The sequence below is a fragment of the Lissotriton helveticus genome (assembly GCF_964261635.1).
Source record: "Lissotriton helveticus chromosome 1_1 unlocalized genomic scaffold, aLisHel1.1 SUPER_1_unloc_90, whole genome shotgun sequence".
In the NCBI taxonomy this organism is placed as follows: domain Eukaryota; kingdom Metazoa; phylum Chordata; class Amphibia; order Caudata; family Salamandridae; genus Lissotriton; species Lissotriton helveticus.
In genome coordinates, this window is record NW_027611737.1 from 77,913 (window position 1) to 93,839 (window position 15,927).

The following is a 15,927-nucleotide window of genomic DNA, read 5'->3' on the forward strand; positions in this document are numbered from 1 at the left end:
CAAGCTCACATTTCCGGTCACCTGAAAGACCTCCACTGGCTCCCCTTCAACAAGAGAATAACGTTCCGACTCCTCACCCACGCACACAAAGCCCTCTACGACCTAGGACCCGAATACCTCAACACGCGCCTGTCCTTTTACACCCCAACCCACGAACTACGATTGTCCAATCAAGCCCACGCCGCAATTCCACGCATCCAAAGATCCACCATGGGAGGAAGATCCTTCTCCTACTTAGCAGCCAAGACCTGGAATTCCCTCCCCACCTACCTCCGCCTTACACAGAACCACCTCTCCTTCAGAAAACAACTAAAAACTTGGATATTCGATAAGTAAAGTACCCCCTTCCCTCAAGCGCCTCGAGACCCTCTGGGTGAGTAGTGCGCTATACAAATTTTAAACTTGAACTTGAACTCCCTGTACTCTGTGTCCAGCTCTCCCTGTACACTGTGACCAGCTCTCCCTGACCTTACCTACAGACCACTGGGACCTCGCATCAACTTCACCAGCATCATCATGGACTTTGTCTTCCTCAAGAGTAGCAGTTATATCGTACTCATAGACCTGTATTTCCACATAGAAAGCGACACAAACCCCAACACAAAAGCACTCACAGAAGCCCTTGGAAGCCAGAACCTCACCCAATGTTGTAAAGTGACCTTCCCACGTTGTCGAGCACCTCCTGGACTTTATTTTCACCACCTTCAACAGCATTTCAGTCTCCTGGACAGACCATGCCCTCAGTAAGCTCAGCATCAATGTCCCAAGCCAATGCACACTTACCACCGCCAGACCAGTCCACCAAACTGGAACAGCATCACTGACAAGGACTGGAACACCGTACTTAATATTCACTGAGCCAAACAAGGCAACAGCCTCCCCAAGACCATCAACAATTCACGCTATTGAATCACCTCATTTGCAGACTCCCTGGCTTCCCTAAAACACGGCAATACAACAGGATCTAGACCCCAGGCTAGTTGGTACATGGAGGAACGTAGCCCAATGAAACATCACTGCAAACAACTGGGGCTCAAATGGGGATAAGTCACGACAATGCAGACAGGAGCACATCCAAATTCACCCTGAGACACTACCACCAAATGATCCAGACCACCACGAACAATGCTCTGGCAGACCGCAACACTGCCAGTACCACCAGAAGCTAAGAAATCTTAGCCAACTCGATCACCCCTCAACAATCTCTTTCAATTCTTCAGCAACAGATTCACTACCATTTATTGCATCTTGACTCATGAAACGGAACTGACAGACCATGCTAAATGTTCCTGGTCTCGTACAAAGAAGCAATGCTAACCACATGGACCATCATCAAACAGAGGAAATCGATGCCACCATGAAGTCCACCCACTAAGTGGCCCCATCAGAAGTTTGCCCCACCATACCTACTCCAGAGGACCGCAACCCAGCAGCACCATGCTTGCACCCATTTTAAATGCCTCCACCTCTTCTGTAACTTTCCCAGACACTTGGAAAACCCAACTGACCTCTCATTACTAACGAAACCCTCTATGGACCCTTCAACACTCGCCAACAACCAATCTCCCTGCTACCATTCCCAGCCAAGGTCTTGGGGAAAACCATCAACAGATCCCTCACGGAATACATTAATGACCACCAACTCCTTAACACCACCCAGTCTGTTTCCAAGCCTAATCCCAGCACATAAACTTCCCTCATTGCTGCTATGGATGACATGTAAGTGTCTCCGCCTGGGAGAGACACAGCAGCCCTCATCCTCTTTGATCTCCTTGCATTGTTTGACCAGGTCTCCCATCCCATCCTCATCAAATGCCTACACAACATTGGAATTCAAGGACACACACTCCAATGGATCAGCTCGGACGCTCCCAGTCAGTTAGCCTGGACCATACACCCCGAACGCCAGCAAACTCATCCGCAAAGATCCTCCGTGAGCCTGACCCTCTTCAATTCTTACATGATCCCTCCAGCTAGCATCATTTGCTCTCAGATCAACATCCTCTCCTATGCAGATGATACACAGCTCATTCTCTCCGTCATGGACAAGATGCCCAGTACCCGTATCAAGTTCAATGCCTGCATGATTGAAGTTGTGCACTGGAGAAGACTAGCATTCTAAAGCTGAACCCAGACAACACTGACATCAGGAAGGGCACTTCACTATGGAACTCCAGGTGGTGTACAGCAGAGCTAGGACCAAGAATGCCAAGAACCTCAGGATCGTCATCAAAAGCAAACTTAACATGACCACGCATCACCGGGTCATGCTTCCATACCCTTGAAGATGCTAAGAAAGGTTTTCCAATTCCTCCCAATCAGCATCTGTAAAAGTATCTCACACACACTTGTCACAAGTAAACTGGACTACAGGAACTCCCTCTATAACAGGATCAACAAAAACTCACTAGAAGGCCGAGGCCATTCGGAACTTGGAGGACAAAATAATTCACAGCTTTGGGAGAGACATTGTTGCTGAAGCGGACGCACCTTGATGAATGTGTGATTACAGGGAGCCGCCCTCGCTCCTACGCTTTTTCGAACACAAACTAAATTGAAACTTGATTTTATTCGAAATGGGATTACATGACCTTCATACAAATTACAGGTTCAGTCCTCAATCTACTCATTAACCACTTGGATGCTAAGGCCCGTGGACCCTTTTCATGTAATTTCCATTGAAATGAATGGGCACTCCATGATGAGCTGAGCGTCCAAGGGGTTAAGGTAGGACAGGAGGGTATGACTACGGGGATCGAGTAGTCCTGATGAAAGCCGGGTAAGAAACTAAAATCCGGCTGAAACATGTTGACTATTTTGCAGAGTGGAGGGGGTCAATGTTTCATAATTTAACCTTTTCACCACCATCTTCTGGTCTGAGATACCTTTTTTACCCTGACCAGGGAATCTGTGCATAAAATAGGCATTTGGATATCCCTGAGTTAGTTTTAGATTATATTTGTTTGTCTGCATTTATTCTTCGCTTGATCCCTGCTCTTCTAGAGGTCTGTCTCGAGAAGAGATGACCGACCGAGAACGCAACCGAAACCACGAGCTAGAACTAGCCCGTTTGAAAATGGAAGGAGAACTCAAGCTGGCCGAGAAGAAGCTAGCCATCGAGCAGCTGCGGCTGCAAGGAGAACTGGAGGAGAAGAAGCTCCAGCGAGAACACGACGGAAAGAAGCTCCAGCTGGAGCACGAGCGCAGCATATTGGAAATCAAACTAAAGGCCCGGAACGAAGGCAACCAAACAGCAGCGACCCGAGAGTCTGGTCCCCCAGTGGAACCCAAGGTCCACATCCCCAAGGATGTGGTCAAAGAATATTATAAAAACGATGACATCCAGCAATGGTTCAAGGCCTACGAGGTAGCTATGACCTCACACCGAGTTCCACAGAAAGATTGGGGTCGATTCCTGAGTGAGGGGAGAGACACCCTACTCGACCTACCATCTGCCGAACAGACCTCCTACAGCCACATGAAAGAGGCCCTCCTCACAAGGTACGGGCTCACTCCAGAAATGTACCGCCAACGCTTCCGAGAATGCAAGAAGATCCCCGGCACCACGTGGGTAGAATATGTCAATTTCTACAGCCGGGCCCTGGAAGGGTGGATCAAGGGCAGCAAAGTATCCACCTTCGAGGGGCTCATCGACCTCATTGCGTATGAGCACTTGTCCCTGAATTGCTTTGTGGAACTCCAACAGCACCTCCTTGACAGCAAGTTGGCCGACCCCCGGAAGCTGGCCGTCGAGGCCGATCGCTGGGTGAGCACCAGAGTACCCCGGGGGCCCGGGGGGGGGGACACTGGCCGAAACGAACAAGGACTATCCCGCCCGAGGGGAGGAGGGGGTCAGAATAGACAGAGGGGTTCCCAGGTAGGGTCCCCGCGCAGTCCCCCCAGAAACCAGCCAGGTACCTCACCTCCCACAGCGCGCGCAGGGTTTCCCCCAGCTAGGCCAGGGCCCCGGGTCAGCCAAGCCTGCTACCATTGCCAGAAACCCGGGCACTATGCCAATGACCCCCGCTGCCCCTTGTTCCAGAAGCCTGCCACTGCAGGGCCCCCAGTGCGCCACATCACCTCCGTAGCCCTAGAAGAGGAGGGGGAGGAAGAGTTTGAGGGAGCTGAACCCGCAGCTATGATGTTAGTCTCCTTGGGTGATAGGGAGATGGTCCCCGGAGCTCCCCTACCCGACAACACAGAGAAGTACCGGCAGCAGGTGACTGTCAATGGCCATCACATAGGGGCGCTCCGAGACACTGGGGCCAGTATCACCGCCGTCAAACGGCACCTCGTCACCGAAGCCCAGATTGTTCCCCCCATCTCCTGCAGGGTGATCGCAGCCGATAACTCCATCCGCACCTGCCAGATAGCTCAAGTCCCGTTCGAGTGGGGGGGCGTCTCTGGAGAGTTACGGGTGGCGGTCCGCTCCGACATGCCGGTGGACTACCTGCTCGGCAACGATCTAGAGAGCTCCCCATGGCAGCGGGTTGAGAAAAGGACCCACTTAGAGATGGTGGGCCTACCCGAGTGGGCCTGTGTGAGTACCCGGTCGATGACCGCCTGAAGGCCCGCCCCCGAAGGGGTGACCTTAGAGGCGGCCCCGGTGACCCCCGAGGACCCCGAGGTCCCTGAACCCTTTGAGACCCCTGAGCTATTCCCCGGGGAGAGCTTCCCCCTCGACGCAGGGCCCATCGGCCCCGACGTCGAACCGACCCCGAGCTTGGACGACCTTCCTGAGCTGGCCCAATGGCGCCAGGAAGGGGGACCGTCCCGAGAAGAGTTCTGCCTAGAGCAGACATCCTGCCCATCCCTGGTGGGGCCGCGGCAGCAGGCCGCCACCCAGGCCGCCGGTGACCAGTCCGGCTCCCACTTTATCTATTGGGAAAACGGCCTATTATACAGCGAGCAAAAGTCCGCCGAGCTAGGGTCCGGCCGAGTGCTGGTGGTCCCCCTACGCTTCCGCGGCTTTCTCCTGAACCTGGCCCATGACGTGCCCCTGGCAGGACACCTGGGACAAGACAAAACGTACCAGCGCCTGGTCACCCACTTCTACTGGCCGGGCATGCGCTCCGATGTGGAGGCCCACTGTAAATCCTGCCCCACTTGTCAGTCCAGCGGAAAGAGCGGAGGGAAGTGCAAGGCTCCTCTCCAACCCTTCCCCGTGGTCAGTACCCCCTTTGAGAGGGTGGGAATCGACATTGTGGGCCCACTCGACCCCCGAACCTCCTTGGGGCACTGCCTTATCCTGGTGCTGGTAGACCATGCCACCCGATAAACCGAAGCCGTTCCCCTCCGAACGGTGACCGCCCCCGTAGTGGGGCGGGCCCTCATGGCCATCTTCTCCCGGGTGGGATTCCCTCGAGAGGTCGTCAGTGACCGAGGGACCAACTTCATCTCGAAATACATGAAGTCCCTTTGGCGACAATGTGGGGTGACGTACAAGTTCACCACCCCATACCACCCCCAGGGTAACGGCCTGGTGGAACGCTTCAACCGGACCCTCAAGGGAATGATCATGGGACTCGAAGAGCCCCTGAGGCGTAAGTGGGACGTCCTCCTTCCCTGTCTCCTCTTCGCGTACCGCGAAGTTCCCCAGAAATCCCTGGGGTTCAGCCCCTTCGAACTGCTCTACGGGCACCCCGTCCGGGGACCCCTCACCCTGGTCAAGGAAGGGTGGGAGACGGCGGCCCCAGAGCCCCCTCCCGATGTGTTTCGATACATTTTGGCCCTCCGGAACCAGACGAGGAAGTTCCGAGAGCTGGCCGAGGCAAACCTCGAAGCCAGCCAAGAAGAAATGAAACGGTGGTATGACCAAAATGCCACTCTGGTCGAGTTTCAGCCCGGACAGCAGGTCTGGGTTATGGCCCCCGTAGAGCCCTGTGCCCTGCAAGACAAGTGGACAGGGCCCTTCAAGGTGGTAGAGCGCAAGAGTCAGGTGACCTACCTCATCGATGTAGAGTCCCCCAGGAACCCCTTGCGGGTCCTTCACGTGAACCGCCTCAAGCCCTACTTCACCCAGTCCGAGTTGAGCTTGCTCCTCGCCACGGACGATGGGGAAGAAGAAGAAACGGAGCCTCTCCCGATCTCCTGTGTACCAGAGAGAAAGACGGCTCCGTAGAGGGAGTGAGTCTCTCCTCCTCCCTCTCTCCCGAGCAGCGCGAGGACTGTCGCCAGTTGTTGGGACAGTTCTCGGACCTCTTCTCCCTCACCCCCGGCGTCACCAACTGGTGCGTCCACGACGTGGACACCGGGGACAGCCCACCGGTACGGCACCGAGCCTACCGCGTCCCTGACCGAGTCCGGGCCTGTAACAAGGCCGAGGTATCAAAGATGCTAGCTCTCGGGGTGGTCGAAGCCTCTGACAGCCCATGGGCTAGCCCCGTGGTCCTGGTTCCGAAGGCAGCCACCCCCGGTGCTGTTCCCGAGCTGAGGTTCTGCGTTGACTACCGCGGGCTCAACGCAGTCACCAGAACAGATGCTCATCCCATCCCCCGAGCCGACGAGCTTATCGATCGCCTCGGGGCTGCTCGCTTCCTTAGCACGTTCGACCTGACCAGTGGATACTGGCAGATCGCCCTCACCGAGGGAGCAAAGGAAAGATCCGCTTTTTCCACCCCGGATGGTCACTACCATTTCCGGGTGATGCCCTTCGGAATGATGAACGCCCCCGCCACCTTCCAGAGGCTGGTGAACCAGGTATTGGCGGGGTTGGAGGAGTTCAGCGCTGCGTATCTGGACGATATCGCAGTGTACAGTTCCCACTGGCCCGAGCACCTCCAGCACCTCTGGGCGGTGCTGACGACCCTGAGAAGGGCCGGTCTCACCATTAAGGCAAGCAAGTGCCAGATCGGACAAGGGTCCGTAATCTACCTCGGGCACCAGGTCGGAAGCGGCCTCGTAGCCCCCCTCCAGCCTAAGATCGATGCCATCGTGGCCTGGGAGGCCCCCACGACCCAGACGGAAGTGCGGGCGTTTCTAGGGCTCACGGGGTACTACCGCCGGTTCATCAAGAGTTACGGCAGCATCGTAGCCCCCCTCACGGAGTTAACCTCCAAAAACCAGCCGAAGAAAGTCAGCTGGACCCCCGCCTGCCAAGAGGCGTTCGAAACGTTAAAAGACGCCATGTGCACTGCCCCCATCTTGCAGGCCCCCGACTACTCACGAGAGTTTGTAGTCCAGACGGACGCGTCCGAGCATGGCATCGGAGCCGTCCTGTCCCAGGTGAATGAGAATGGCCTAGACCACCCAGTGGCATTCATTAGCCGGAGGCTACTCCCTCGAGAACAAAGGTGGAGCACCATCGAGCGGGAGGCCTTCGCGGTAGTTTGGGCCCTGAAGAAGCTGAGGCCCTACCTGTTCGGTACTCACTTCCAGGTCCAGACCGACCACCGACCTCTCCGGTGGCTAATGCAGATGAGAGGGGAGAATCCCAAATTGCTGCGCTGGTCCATCTCCCTCCAGGGGATGGACTTCACTGTCGAACACCGGCCGGGCGCGGACCACGCCAACGCTGACGGCCTGTCCCGATTCTTCCGCCTCAGCGAAGAGAACCCCCAAGAGGATGGGTAGTTCTCCCCGCCTTCAGCTGGGGGGGAAGCGTGTTGGACCCGGCCTCGTGGCGTGGTTCACCTCTGTCCCTCCACACCCTGTGAGCGTAGGCCTGACCCCCGAGTCCCCTGCGCAGCCTCCCCATTAGTGTAGCCTGCAACCCGAGCCTGGTCGTCCTACCCCAGTTAAGCCTAGATCCCCCTGGAACCTCGACCAGGCCTGCCTTCCCCGCTCCACTCCCGGCTCCGAGCGCCTAACCTTGCATGCCCCACAAGGCCCGGACGCCATCTTCCATTCCTGACTTCCCTGTCTCCCTGGGCCTAGCGTGACCCCGGCCCCAGCGAAACCCAGACTCCAAAGGCGCGCCAGTCCCGGCTGGGGGGTAAAGGGCTCCCCGAGTGAGATAAGCCAGGGAGTTTCGATGGCACCTCCGGCCTCCCCTGAGGGGCTGGTTTCTGTCACACCTTTGGCCCTCCCCTGTGGGCCAGTTTCGATCACCCCTCTGGCCTCCCCGAGGGCTGGCTCCAGACCCGCTGGGCGTCTGGGAATTCCCGGACCCATCTTTCAAAGGGATCAAAGAGCCAACCGCCGGACCTCGCCAACGACCAGCCCCCAGGGCCGGAGACCTCTGCCTGCGAGGGTCCGGAGATCAAAGAGCCAAAGGACTATAACTGGGCCCGCCTGACAACTAGCGGGCAGTTGTATCTTGGACCTGAAGCCTGCTGATCTGATCGCGGCTGACCCTAAGAAGACTCACCTGGAACCTCTGAGCCCTGCTGACGCTGTCGCGGCTCCTTCTTCGCCTTAAGGAACTGAACCACCGGAGCCCTGCTGACGCTGTCGCGGCTCGATCTCTAAAGACCACCGGAGCCCTGCTGACGCTGTCGCGGCTCGACCTCTAAGACCATCCGAGCCCTGCTGACGCTGTCGCGGCTCTCACGAACCTCTCCCGATCGAGCCCTGCTGACCTCGTTGCGGCTCGAGGAGTACTCTGGTCCGGCTGGACCATCGAGACCACCATCACGACCGGGCCGACTCGACGAAGGTGAGGCAGCCAGTACGAACACCATCCCGTACCCCCCGGCTCGAGGATTGAGAGCTGTGCGTGGGGTACGCCTCGTATGGACCCAGAGACTAAAAGACTGTCCCGCTTCCCCCTTCCCGAATCCTCAGAGACTTTGTGGTCCTGTTGCCACTGTGTATATAAGAGTGCTTCCTTCATTACTTGCTTATATAAAGAACTTGTTCCTAAAACCCGGCGGTGTGGTGTCTGTTCGTAGTGTGGTGTGAGCTCAGTGTGTACGATCCCAAACCCAAAGGCCTCCCCGGCGAGGACCTCACAATCAAGACTCGGCAAGTTCTGTGGGAGAGGTGGATCTTGGGGTGTCTGGGTGAGCACAACCTGGCCCTCGGAGATTGCCCCTTCCAACATTGGTGGCAGCGGTGGGATAAGAACCTACGTCTAGGGATCGTACAGTACTGACACACTACCCGAACAAAGAGCAGCCATGAGCGTCACTACCGACAAGACCACCTTCCAGATGGAGCTTCTGGGAGACTATTCGCACCGTGAGCTCAAGCAATTCTGCAAAGATCTCCATATCCCGTCAACGGGATTAAACACCAAAGAGGACTTCCAACAAGCTCTAACAGCCTGGGTGGAGACCGGAGCCCAACCTCCAGCACCGACGGAAGCCGATGGAGGGGGAGCACCCCTGATCGAAACCCACGCCCCAGAGCAAGAAAGAGCAGAGTCCCCGACGCGGACTTACAGCCCCGAGAGAGGTCTGTCTCGAGAAGATATGACCGACCGAGAACGCAACCGAAACCACGAGCTAGAACTAGCCCGTTTGAAAATGGAAGGAGAACTCAAGCTGGCCGAGAAGAAGCTAGCCATCGAGCAGCTGCGGCTGCAAGGAGAACTGGAGGAGAAGAAGCTCCAGCGAGAACACGACGGAAAGAAGCTCCAGCTGGAGCACGAGCGCAGCATATTGGAAATCGAACTAAAGGCCCGGAACGAAGGCAACCAAACAGCAGCGACCCGAGAGTCTGGTCCCCCAGTGGAATAAAGAATATTATAAAAACGATGACATCCAGCAATGGTTCAAGGCCTACGAGGTAGCTATGACCTCACACCGAGTTCCACAGAAAGATTGGGGAGCCGGGCTGTGGGGTCGATTCCTGAGTGAGGGGAGAGACACCCTACTCGACCTACCGTCTGCCGAACAGACCTCCTACAGCCACATGAAAGAGGCCCTCCTCACAAGGTACGGGCTCACTCCAGAAATGTACCGCCAACGCTTCCGAGAATGCAAGAAGATCCCCGGCACCACGTGGGTAGAATATGTCAATTTCTACAGCCGGGCCCTGGAAGGGTGGATCAAGGGCAGCAAAGTATCCACCTTCGAGGGGCTCATCGACCTCATTGCGTATGAGCACTTGTCCCTGAATTGCTTTGTGGAACTCCGACAGCACCTCCTTGACAGCAAGTTGGCCGACCCCCGGAAGCTGGCCGTCGAGGCCGATCGCTGGGTGAGCACCAGAGTACCCCGGGGGCCCGGGGGGGACACTGACCAAAACGAACAAGGACCATCCCGCCCGAGGGGAGGAGGGGGTCAGAATAGACAGAGGGGTTCCCAGGTAGGGTCCCCGCGCAGTCCCCCCAGAAACCAGCCAGGTACCTCGCCTCCCACAGCGCGCGCAGGGTTTCCCCCAGCTAGGCCAGGGCCCCGGGTCAGCCAAGCCTGCTACCATTGCCAGAAACCCGGGCACTATGCCAATGACCCCCGCTGCCCCTTGTTCCAGAAGCCTGCCGCTGCAGGGCCCCCAGTGCGCCACATCACCTCCGTAGCCCTAGAAGAGGAGGGGGAGGAAGAGTTCGAGGGAGCTGAACCCGCAGCTATGATGTTAGTCTCCTTGGATGATAGGGAGATGGTCCCCGGAGCTCCCCTACCCGACAACACAGAGAAGTACCGGCAGCAGGTGACTGTCAATGGCCATCACATAGGGGCGCTCCGAGACACTGGGGCCAGTATCACCGCCGTCAAACGGCACCTCGTCACCGAAGCCCAGATTGTTCCCCCCATCTCCTGCAGGGTGATCGCAGCCGATAACTCCGTCCGCACCTGCCGGATAGCTCAAGTCCCGTTCGAGTGGGGGGGCGTCTCTGGAGAGTTACGGGTGGCGGTCCGCTCCGACATGCCGGTGGACTACCTGCTCGGCAACGATCTAGAGAGCTCCCCATGGCAGCGGGTTGAGAAAAGGACCCACTTAGAGATGGTGGGCCTACCCGAGTGGGCCTGTGTGAGTACCCGGTCGATGACCGCCCGAAGGCCCGCCCCCGAAGGGGTGACCTTAGAGGTGGCCCCGGCGACCCCCGAGGACCCCGAGGTCCCTGAACCCTTTGAGACCCCTGAGCTATTCCCCGGGGAGAGCTTCCCCCTCGACGCAGGGCCCATCGGCCCCGACGTCGAACCGACCCCGAGCTTGGACGACCTTCCTGAGCTGGCCCAATGGCGCCAGGAAGGGGGACCGTCCCGAGAAGAGTTATGCCTAGAGCAGACATCCTGCCCATCCCTGGTGGGGCCGCGGCATCAGGCCGCCACCCAGGCCGCCGGTGACCAGTCCGGCTCCCACTTTATCTATTGGGAAAACGGCCTATTATACAGCGAGCAAAAGTCCGCCGAGCTAGGGTCCGGCCGAGTGCTGGTGGTCCCCCTACGCTTCCGCGGCTTTCTCCTGAACCTGGCCCATGACGTGCCCCTGGCGGGACACCTGGGACAAGACAAAACATACCAGCGCCTGGTCACCCACTTCTGCTGGCCGGGCATGCGCTCCGATGTGGAGGCCCACTGTAAATCCTGCCCCACTTGTCAGTCCAGCGGAAAGAGCGGAGGGAAGCGCAAGGCTCCTCTCCAACCCTTCCCCGTGGTCAGTACCCCCTTTGAGAGGGTGGGAATCGACATTGTGGGCCCACTAGACCCCCGAACCTCCTTGGGGCACCGCCTTATCCTGGTGCTGGTAGACCATGCCACCCGATACCCCGAAGCTGTTCCCCTCCGAACGGTGACCGCCCCCGTAGTGGGGCGGGCCCTCATGGCCATCTTCTCCCGGGTGGGATTCCCTCGAGAGGTCATCAGTGACCGAGGGACCAACTTCATCTCGAAATACATGAAGTCCCTTTGGCGACAATGTGGGGTGACGTACAAGTTCACCACCCCATACCACCCCCAGGGTAACGGCCTGGTGGAACGCTTCAACCGGACCCTCAAGGGAATGATCATGGGACTCGAAGAGCCCCTGAGGCGTAAGTGGGACGTCCTCCTTCCCTGTCTCCTCTTCGCGTACCGCGAAGTTCCCCAGAAATCCCTGGGGTTCAGCCCCTTCGAACTGCTCTACGGGCACCCCGTCCGGGGACCCCTCACCCTGGTCAAGGAAGGGTGGGAGACGGCGGCCCCAGAGCCCCCTCCCGATGTGTTTCGATACATTTTGGCCCTCCGGAACCAGACGAGGAAGTTCCGAGAGCTGGCCGAGGCAAACCTCGAAGCCAGCCAAGAAGAAATGAAACGGTGGTATGACAAAAATGCCACTCTGGTCGAGTTTCAGCCCGGACAGCAGGTCTGGGTTATGGCCCCCGTAGAGCCCTGTGCCCTGCAAGACAAGTGGACAGGGCCCTTCAAGGTGGTAGAGCGCAAGAGTCAGGTGACCTACCTCATCGATGTAGAGTCCCCCAGGAACCCCTTGCGGGTCCTTCACGTGAACCGCCTCAAGCCCCACTTCGCCCGGTCCGAGTTGAGCTTGCTCCTCGCCACGGACGATGGGGAAGAAGAAGAAACGGAGCCTCTCCCGATCTCCTGTGTACCAGAGAGAAAGACGGCTCCGTAGAGCGAGTGAGTCTCTCCTCCTCCCTCTCTCCCGAGCAGCGCGAGGACTGTCGCCAGTTGTTGGGACAGTTCTCGGACCTCTTCTCCCTCACCCCCGGCGTCACCAACTGGTGCGTCCACGACGTGGACACCGGGGACAGCCCACCGGTACGGCACCGAGGCTACCGCGTCCCTGACCGAGTCCGGGCCTGTATTAAGGCCGAGGTATCAAAGATGCTAGCTCTCGGGGTGGTCGAAGCCTCTGACAGCCCATGGGCTAGCCCCGTGGTCCTGGTTCCGAAGGCAGCCACCCCCGGTGCTGTTCCCGAGCTGAGGTTCTGCGTTGACCACCGCGGGCTCAACGCAGTCACCAGAACAGATGCTCATCCCATCCCCCGAGCCGACGAGCTTATCGATCGCCTCGGGGCTGCTCGCTTCCTTAGCACGTTCGACCTGACCAGTGGATACTGGCAGATCGCCCTCACCGAGGGAGCAAAGGAAAGATCCGCTTTTTCCACCCCGGATGGTCACTACCATTTCCGGGTGATGCCCTTCGGAATGAAGAACGCCCCCGCCACCTTCCAGAGGCTGGTGAACCAGGTATTGGCGGGGTTGGAGGAGTTCAGCGCTGCGTATCTGGACGATATTGCAGTGTACAGTTCCCACTGGCCCGAGCACCTCCAGCACCTCTGGGCGGTGCTGACGACCCTGAGAAGGGCCGGTCTCACCATTAAGGCAAGCAAGTGCCAGATCGGACAAGGGTCCGTAATCTACCTCGGGCACCAGGTCGGAAGCGGCCTCGTAGCCCCCCTCCAGCCCAAGATCGATGCCATCGTGGCCTGGGAGGCCCCCACGACCCAGACGGAAGTGCGGGCATTTCTAGGGCTCACGGGGTACTACCGCCGGTTCATTAAGAGTACGGCAGCATCGTAGCCCCCCTCACGGAGTTAACCTCCAAAAACCAGCCGAAGAAAGTCAGCTGGACCCCCGCCTGCCAAGAGGCGTTCGAAACGTTAAAAGACGCCATGTGCACTGCCCCCATCTTGCAGGCCCCCGACTACTCACGAGAGTTTGTAGTCCAGACGGACGCGTCCGAGCATGGCATCGGAGCCGTCCTGTCCCAGGTGAATGAGAATGGCCTAGACCACCCAGTGGCATTCATTAGCCGGAGGCTACTCCCTCGAGAACAAAGGTGGAGCACCATCGAGCGGGAGGCCTTCGCGGTAGTTTGGGCCCTGAAGAAGCTGAGGCCCTACCTGTTCGGTACTCACTTCCGGGTCCAGACCGACCACCGACCTCTCCGGTGGCTAATGCAGATGAGAGGGAAGAATCCCAAATTGCTGCGCTGGTCCATCTCCCTCCAGGGGATGGACTTCACTGTCGAACACCGGCCGGGCGCGGACCACGCCAACGCTGACGGCCTGTCCCGATTCTTCCGCCTCAGCGAAGAGAACCCCCAAGAGGATGGGTAGTTCTCCCCGCCTTCAGCTGGGGGGGACGCGTGTTGGACCCGGCCTCGTGGCGTGGTTCACCTCTGTCCCTCCACACCCTGTGAGTGTAGGCCTGTCCCCCGAGTCCCCTGCGTAGCCTCCCCATTAGTGTAGCCTGCAACCCGAGCCTGGTCGTCCTACCCCAGTTAAGCCTAGATCCCCCTGGAACCTCGACCAGGCCTGCCTTCCCCGCTCCACTCCCGGCTCCGAGCGCCTAACCTTGCATGCCCCACAAGGCCCGGACGCCATCTTCCCTTCCTGACTTCCCTGTCTCCCTGGGCCTAGCGTGACCCCGGCCCCAGCGAAACCCAGACTCCAAAGGCGCGCCAGTCCCGGCTGGGGGGTAAAGGGCTCCCCGAGTGAGATAAGCCAGGGAGTTTCGATGGCACCTCCGGCCTCCCCTGAGGGGCTGGTTTCTGTCACACCTTTGGCCCTCCCCTGTGGGCCAGTTTCGATCACCCCTCTGGCCTCCCCGAGGGCTGGCTCCTGACCCGCTGGGCGTCTGGGAATTCCCGGACCCATCTTTCAAAGGGATCAAATAGCCAACCGCCGGACCTCGCCAACGACCAGCCCCCAGGGCCGGAGACCTCTGCCTGCGAGGGTCCGGAGATCAAAGAGCCAAAGGACTATAACTGGGCCCGCCTGACAACTAGCGGGCAGTTGTATCTTGGACCTGAAGCCTGCTGATCTGATCGCGGCTGACCCTAAGAAGACTCACCTGGAACCTCTGAGCCCTGCTGACGCTGTCGCGGCTCCTTCTTCGCCTTAAGGAACTGAACCACCGGAGCCCTGCTGACGCTGTCGCGGCTCGATCTCTAAAGACCACCGGAGCCCTGCTGACGCTGTCGCGGCTCGACCTCTAAGACCATCCGAGCCCTGCTGACGCTGTCGCGGCTCTCACGAACCTCTCCCGATCGAGCCCTGCTGACCTCGTTGCGGCTCGAGGAGTACTCTGGTCCGGCTGGACCATCGAGACCACCATCACGACCGGGCCGACTCGACGAAGGTGAGGCAGCCAGTACGACCACCATCCCGTACCCCCCGGCTCGAGGATTGAGAGCTGTGCGTGGGGTACGCCTCGTACGGACCCAGAGACTAAAAGACTGTCCCGCTTCCCCCTTCCCGAATCCTCAGAGACTTTGTGGTCCTGTTGCCACTGTGTATATAAGAGTGCTTCCTTCATTACTTGCTTATATAAAGAACTTGTTCCTAAAACCCAACGGTGTGGTGTCTGTTCGTAGTGTGGTGTGAGCTCAGTGTGTACGATCCCAAACCCAAAGGCCTCCCCGGCGAGGACCTCACAATCAAGACTCGGCAAGTTCTGTGGGAGAGGTGGATCTTGGGGTGTCTGGGTGAGCACAACCTGGCCCTCGGAGATTGCCCCTTCCAACATTGGTGGCAGCGGTGGGATAAGAACCTACGTCTAGGGATCGTACAGTACTGACACACTACCCGAACAAAGAGCAGCCATGAGCGTCACTACCGACAAGACCACCTTCCAGATGGAGCTTCTGGGAGACTATTCGCACCGTGAGCTCAAGCAATTCTGCAAAGATCTCCATATCCCGTCAACGGGATTAAACACCAAAGAGGACTTCCAACAAGCTCTAACAGCCTGGGTGGAGACCGGAGCCCAACCTCCAGCACCGACGGAAGCCGATGGAGGGGGAGCACCCCTGATCGAAACCCACGCCCCAGAGCAAGAAAGAGCAGAGTCCCCGACGCGGACTTACAGCCCCGAGAGAGGTCTGTCTCGAGAAGAGATGACCGACCGAGAACGCAACCGAAACCACGAGCTAAAACTAGCCCGTTTGAAAATGGAAGGAGAACTCAAGCTGGCCGAGAAGAAGCTAGCCATCGAGCAGCTGCGGCTGCAAGGAGAACTGGAGGAGAAGAAGCTCCAGCGAGAACACGACGGAAAGAAGCTCCAGCTGGAGCACGAGCGCAGCATATTGGAAATCGAACTAAAGGCCCGGAACGAAGGCAACCAAACAGCAGCGACCCGAGAGTCTGGTCCCCCAGTG